The sequence below is a fragment of the Nanorana parkeri genome, unplaced genomic scaffold (genome assembly GCF_000935625.1).
Source record: "Nanorana parkeri isolate BGI_ZX_2015 unplaced genomic scaffold, ASM93562v1 scaffold17, whole genome shotgun sequence".
NCBI lineage: Eukaryota > Metazoa > Chordata > Amphibia > Anura > Dicroglossidae > Nanorana > Nanorana parkeri.
Genome location: NW_017306285.1, coordinates 2,133,185 through 2,140,158, shown reverse-complemented (window position 1 = coordinate 2,140,158; position 6,974 = coordinate 2,133,185). Strand labels below are relative to the sequence as shown.

The window sequence follows — 6,974 nt, the reverse complement described above, 5'->3', positions numbered from 1 at the left end:
CATAAAGAGGACCGGTCACATATTTTGCTATCACATAAGGGGGTTAGAAAACCCCCCTATGTGATAGCAATAAAGTTAAGTGGAAAAAAAAATAGGAAAAAAAATTAGGTTTCCCCCCAAAAAATTTAAAGTTACAAATAAAAAAGAATAAAACATTTTTTTAAAGTCCCCCCCATACATACACGCATGCAAACAGGCGTCGGGTGCTCATACGTGTGAAAACGACGATTTCGCCCATTACGCCGCACAAGTTACATATCGCCGTCGGAATGAGAGCAATAATTGTAGGGCTATCAATCACTGATAACACTAAACTGATGAGCGGTAAAAGCTTTTAAAGCGTCACCTAAGGTCAATTTTGGGCATGGTAGTTTTTTTCGATTTCGCGGGTGCGCGCAATTTTAAAGCATGACATGTTTGGTGTCTATTTACCCGACGTGACCCCGCTTTTTATATTTTACCAAAAATATGGGTAATAAATGGGTGTGGTTACTAGGGGTGTGGTCACTAAAGGGTGTGGCCACTGAGGGGTGTGGTCACTGAGGGGCGCTGTAAAGCTTTCTCGCACAGGGCGCCTAAAGACCTAAGGCCGGCCCTGAGTCTAATATTGTGAGTTGTCACTGTGTCAGGCATAGTGGGGAACATTTTCCAATGGGAACGTCCGATGACAACCGTCTAAGAGAAGATTTTACTAACTTTAGAGAGATCTCCATTTACTTCCTGTTGTCTCTAGAGAAAGAAAATGAAGGAAAATTTCCCCCATGAATCTGACATTGAGTTACCTTGGGACAGATCGCTTCTTTGCTACCTTTTGTAGACCTCTCAGTCTCCATGCTGCTGTCCTCTTCATCCTCTTCCCAGGTCGAGTCGTAAGAATCCAAAGACGCAGAGCCACCCATTCTGTCACATAAAACACATATAACTTAATATGATATATAAATATTCAAAAGAGCCCTTATTATCTTTTACAAGTCCGTATGAAGCCCTCCCCACGTCCACCTAGACAAGGAGATATTTAAAGTAGAACTCCAGGCTGACAGCTAAATACACAAATGACATACACACACGGAAGTGGTTTTACCTGCCAAAGGCTTTGTCTTTCTGTCCATCCAGTGTGGAGATTTACACAGCTCTGCCACACTGCAAAGCCCTCAGAGAAAACAAGGAGGGAAGCGCTACAAACTAAGTGAGAGGGCGTGTTACGGAGCCAGGGAGGAGGGAATGGGAAAAGGTTGGGAGGAGCAGTCTTAGTTTCTGTAGCGGTCGATCCAATTTGTTCAGATGGTACATTGTCCTTATAACTTTCCATATACACTGCAAAGCCCTGTCTGACCTGATTTTCCCAATCTACAGGTCTTGTTCTTACCCCTACCCGTGACAGGACAGTGAAGGAGAAGCAGCACACTGATAAGCTCATCGCTCTGGTAGTCTGCTCTCTCCTCCCATCAGCATGTCCCTTGTTTGCACATGGACACTGCACCACACCCAACTGGCTCCTTGTGCTGCTTCTCCCACTCCCTCCCTGAGCTCTGCTGTAAAGGGATTGCAGGTCAAATTCAGGAAACTCACTTCAATAGCCCTTACATCAGGGGTGGGCAACTGCAGCCCTGCAGCTGTTGTAGAACTACAAGTTCCGTGAGGCATTGCAAGACTCTAACAGCCACAGGCATGACTCCCAGGAGCAGAGGGGCGATGGGATTGTTGACACCTAACCCAGTGCGTTCCAGCACGGTTAGTTGCTGGAACGCATTATTACAGCCTCCCTGCGTTCTGGTGCATTCAAGTCAACGGCACGCCTACTACCCCAGTGTGCGATCGCCCCGCGCCAGAACGCGTGGCACAGCAATGCCCGCGGTGCGATCGCAAATAATAGTGCAAGCACTGCGGGGCGGGAGGCATGGATGCGGTGCCATTGACTTAAATGCCCTCTCATGCCCCAGAACACAGGGAGGCTGTAATTATGCGATCCAGTGCGCTCCAGCAACTAACCGTGATGGAACGCACAGGATTAGGCGTGAACAAGTCCTAAGAGACAATGCTGACCAACCATCAGATACCTTGATAGATGAGCCTTGGGTGTCAATTAAATGAACACTTGTCAGTCAGAGTCTGAGACTCCAGTTTGCATCAATTGCCGGGATGCAGTAATGACTCTGCAACAATTAAGACCCAATTATAAATACGTGGTATAGTAGCAAGGAGGGTAAAGCAGGAGGGAGGAAAGGTAAGGGGACGGTGATAGTTAATTTGCTCACCTGCAGTCTGGTGACACGTCCTAGGAGTTATCAGAAGTTCTGTTTCCTGGAGATAGATCTGACCACAACAGGATGAAGGTTGGGTGAACTTCGAGCCGTCCGGGAAGGTGCGGCTGACACACTGCTTTCACTTTCCTTTCAAGCTTTTCACTCTTTCATGTCACACCCTTTTTGTCATACTCATGTTAACATGCACATTTTAGGCTTGAATATTGCTCAATTACCCTCCAAACGTATATATATTTCCTGAAAGCAGAGACCCTGGAGAATAAAATGGTGGAAAGCCCAATTTGTTTTGTCGCACAATGATTGCGCTGCCGTTTATTAAATACACACTGATCAGTCATTATAACATTGTGAACACTGACAAGAATAACATTGATTATCTGGTTACAATGGCACCTGGAATGGGGGAGATATATTACAATGGCACCTGGAAGGGGGGAGGGGGGGTATATTACAATGGTCAATGACACCTGGAAGTGGGGGGGATATATTAGGCAGCAAGTGAACATTTTGTCCCTGAAGTTGATGAGTTGGAAGTAGAAAAAATGGCCAAGTGTAAAGGTTTTAAAGACTTTGACAAGAGCCAAATTGTGATGGCTGGATAACTGGGTCAGAGCAACTCCAAAACTGCAGCTCTTGTGGGATGTTCCCGGTCTGCAGTGGTCAGACCAAAAGTGGTCCAAGGAAGGGAAACCGGTGACAGAGTCATGGGCGGCCAAGGTTCATTGATGTACGTGTGGAGCAAAGGCTGGCCTGTGTAGTCAGATCTGATAGAAGAGCTACTGTAGATCAAATTGCTGAAAAAGATAATGCTGGTTATAGAAAGGTGTCTGAACACACAGAGCATCGCAGTTTGTTGTGTATAAGGCTACGTAGCGGTAAACTGATCAGGGTGCCCATGCTGACCTGTGTCCACCGCCAAAAGCGCTTACAATGAACTTCAGAACTGGACAATTGAGCAATGGAAAAGGTGGCCTGGTCTGATGAATCACATTTTCTTTCACGTCAGGTGGATGCGTCACTTACCTAAGAAAGAGATAGCACCAGGATGACTATTGGAAGAAGGTAAGCCAGACGAGGCAGTGTGATGCTTTGGACAACGTGCTGTTGGGAAGCATTGTGTCCTGCCATTCATGTGGATGTTATCTCTATCCATTCGATCATCTGTGGAATGTGCTAGAAAAACAAGTCCTATCCATGGAGGCCCCACCTCACAATTTACAGGACTTAAAGGATCTGCTACTGACGGCTTGATGCCAGTCCATACCTTCAAAGGGTCTAGTGGAGTCCGTGCCTCGACGGGTCAGGGCTATTTTGGCGGCAAAAGGGGGACCTACTCAATATTAGCCGGGTGGTCATAATGTTACAGCTGGTTGGTGTGTGTGTGTATACATATATATGTGTGTGTGTTTTAAATACAAACATTCCCTCTCACAATTATTCACCAGGTCCCATCAATGACGTCAGATGATCTGAATTGTTCATGTACAACAAGATGCTGTACTAATTTGTGTCCTCATCAACCTGACCCCGATCTCATTTTAATATCATGCTAAAAATGTATACAATTTTTGCAATAATTTCTCCCCTGCATGGGTCACCATGTGGCACTGGAAGGGGTAAATAAAATAAATAAATCATAAAAGTACACATACCTGCACTTTACCATTACACTACATTACATAAAAGTCACACTAATGTGATATTTTATTCAGCAGAAATATATGGGAGCAAGCAAACAATTTTTCCCCTGCATGGGTCGCCATGTAGCACTGAAAGGGGAACATTGCATTGGGAAATATTACAAAAAGAGAAATAATTTTCCCTATTTATTTCCAATAAAAACCAAGGAAATAAAATATACTGTATCCATCAATTTAAAGCCCTATCTGTCTAGGTTAGGGTACACTACAAACACTAAAAGGTATAATGTGTGGAACAGAGACATCACCAAAATGAAATTTAGGGAGAAAGACTCAAGTGGTTGGGGCAGCGCTAGACAATAATTGGATGACATTTAACTTGCTAAAGCTTTGCATCTCAAACAATTTCCATGTTCTTTTGATAAAATGGTTGTTTTCACCTAATTTTCAACCTCTGTTGCATTTCAGACGTTTCCTGTCTGCATGCATTCGCTCAAGCCTCAGCTGCACATTGCTCCGGACCGGCTTCCCACTGTGACAATGGTGCCCGCAAAGCACAGCTGCTTGTAGACTCCAGCAGAGATGAATGTAACAGGTTTACAATGCTGGAATACAATTAGAAGATGTTTAGGAAGCACGTGAACAATGTCCTTCGTGGTAGGAGCACCAGGAATTATTCTAAAGATTCTCTGTGTGCAAAGGATCATCAATTGACAGGCTCTAAAACTAACACAGAGCCTAATGGCAATTCGTAAAACTATTAAGATACAATCCATGCGGATAGTCCGGAGTCACATGACCTGCAAATGCCCCTGTTAAAGCCGGGTTTGCAAAATCTACACGTAATCCATAACTCTTGACCTGGGAGCGCATTAAAAATAAGAGCATATTCAATAGTGTCAGAAAATACCGGTCACATACATACCATGCACCCCGGTCTTATGAGGTACAAAGGGCCAATAGCACACATTATTCCTTCTGAGGAAGCCATATATCAGACGTCTATCAACTGACATTGTTGGAGGGTGATTAGGAATATCATAAAGCGCTTCTACCCTCCTGTATCACACCCCTTTCTGACTGGGTGGGGGAATTGGTGCAGGGGCACCCTCTGGAAGGCCCACAAAAAGCTGCTGCACAAGGCAGCCGGCGCTCTCCTTTACTATCAAAGGATATCTGCCAAGAAACTTGTTTTAGGGAGTCAATCGCAGATCCAGTTTATGTTTCATTGACTGAACTCTGCTGGAACCCAAAGAACGCAGGACTTTACTAAGTAACTTCTTTCCCGTTCCCTTTTTGTTTGCTTTTGTATTATTTGTCTCTGTTCTGTATACTGCACTGTTTTCCTTTATTAAACAATCTTATAAAATTGATAAGCTTATCGCTATGCTCTAAGGATTGTAAGAATCCTTGTCTCTGAAAAGAACACTACCATACTTTAATGTGGTTGATGTGTTTCCTGTTGCAGGCAGGCGGAGCCTATATCTCGATGGCTGTCCTGGAAGATGACTGGGGAAAACTTGTTATATTGCTGTCTGGAGGGACAGCGAGCGTCACAGGCCTTGCTTTAGGTCGGAACTGTCACAGCATTTGCTAGGAACGATGCACATTTTCGTTAAAATGCTTGGTGGTAGCTATTGTTTGTGGGTGTAAAGCAGGGATGGGCAACCCGGCCCTCCAGCTGTTGAGGAACTACAAGTCCCATGAGGCATCGCAGGACTGACAGTTACAGGCATGACTCTAAAAGATAGAAGCATGTTGGGATTACATTTGAAGTTACAGAAAATTGAGAGCAATGTTCCGTGTACAGCGCTCTTCAAAGGGCGGAGGGGGGGTTTAGGTGTGGGGTTGTGGGAGTACAACCAGAAACAGGAAGTTGGCAGTCTGGTGGGTGATAGGGAAAAGGGGGGAGAGAGAGGGATGGCAGTGTTGTGGGGGTGTCTTGTGCTGGTGTGCGGCTTCTGCTATGTCCGGACCGGGGTGTCCGACGTGTGTGCTACAAAACAAAAAACTGGAGACGGAAGCGCCATAACCTAGCGCAATGACTGTGTTGTAAAAGTTGGGGGTGAATGGTGTTCAACTCACCTGTGATAGGGTGGTACTGTGATAGGGTGGGTACTCGCTCGAACACCATTCCCTCCCAACTTTTACAAGACTGTCATTGCGCTAGGTTGTGGCGCTTCCGTCTCCAATTTTCTGTTTTGGGATTTGAAGTTAAAGCACAGCCAGAGTTGCCCACCCCTGGTGTAAAGGGCTAACTGCAAAGCTAACCAACCCCAGTGACAATCGCTCTCAGTCTGCTGGCCTTAGATCGTTGTGCCATATGCTGGAAAATCTCTGTGCACGGTGAGCGCATTATCCCCACAAAATGCTCCGTGTAAAGTGCCACACATCGACCAATCCAAAATTTCTCTTCTGACTTCAGTAAACTGGTCTCTTCCGTAATCGAAAACCGGTCTCTTCCGTAATCAAAAACCATCATCTGTTCCTTTATACAGGAAACACGTATACATTTATCAAAAGAAAACAACAGACAGCAAACATAACAGGATGTTTAACATTTTTTTTTTACTTTTTTTTCTTTTTTTAAATACAAATACTTTAAAAAACATGATTAAAAACATTAAATAACAGGATTATCAACAGAGGTGCAGACCGTAATATAAAAGGCCTACTAGTCTTGTAGGCTTAGCTGGGTTTTTGTGCGTTTGGAAGGGCCTTTCAAGTCTACATACAATTCAGAAATTCTAGAAACTGTCCGCTAAAGACTAAAGTGTACCTGTCATCTATCCACAGCGAAGACACAGAACTGGTTGTGTCACTGTATAAAGAAGGGCTTATTGTCAAGCTCACAAAATGGCTGCCTGAAGTTATGAAACACAACAAACTTTAAAGAAGATTTTCCCTCTAATCTTAGCTCCCCGATCCCCCCATGAAGTAGTGCGGAGGGTTCTTATTCCCCTCACATAGTAGCACTCCATTTTTATTGTGCAACCACTGCTCTTGGGCTTAAAGGCCAATGTCACACAAGATCTCAACACCAAAACATTTGGGAAGTACACGTGTAAGA

General features: G+C 44.6%; 1 pseudogene; it reads right to left on the bottom strand.

The window, feature by feature from the left end:
• The window catches only part of LOC108789482, a 10,514-nt pseudogene extending 9,615 nt beyond the window's left edge, over nt 1–899 (bottom strand).
• Nucleotides 900–6,974: the final 6,075 nt, after the last annotated feature.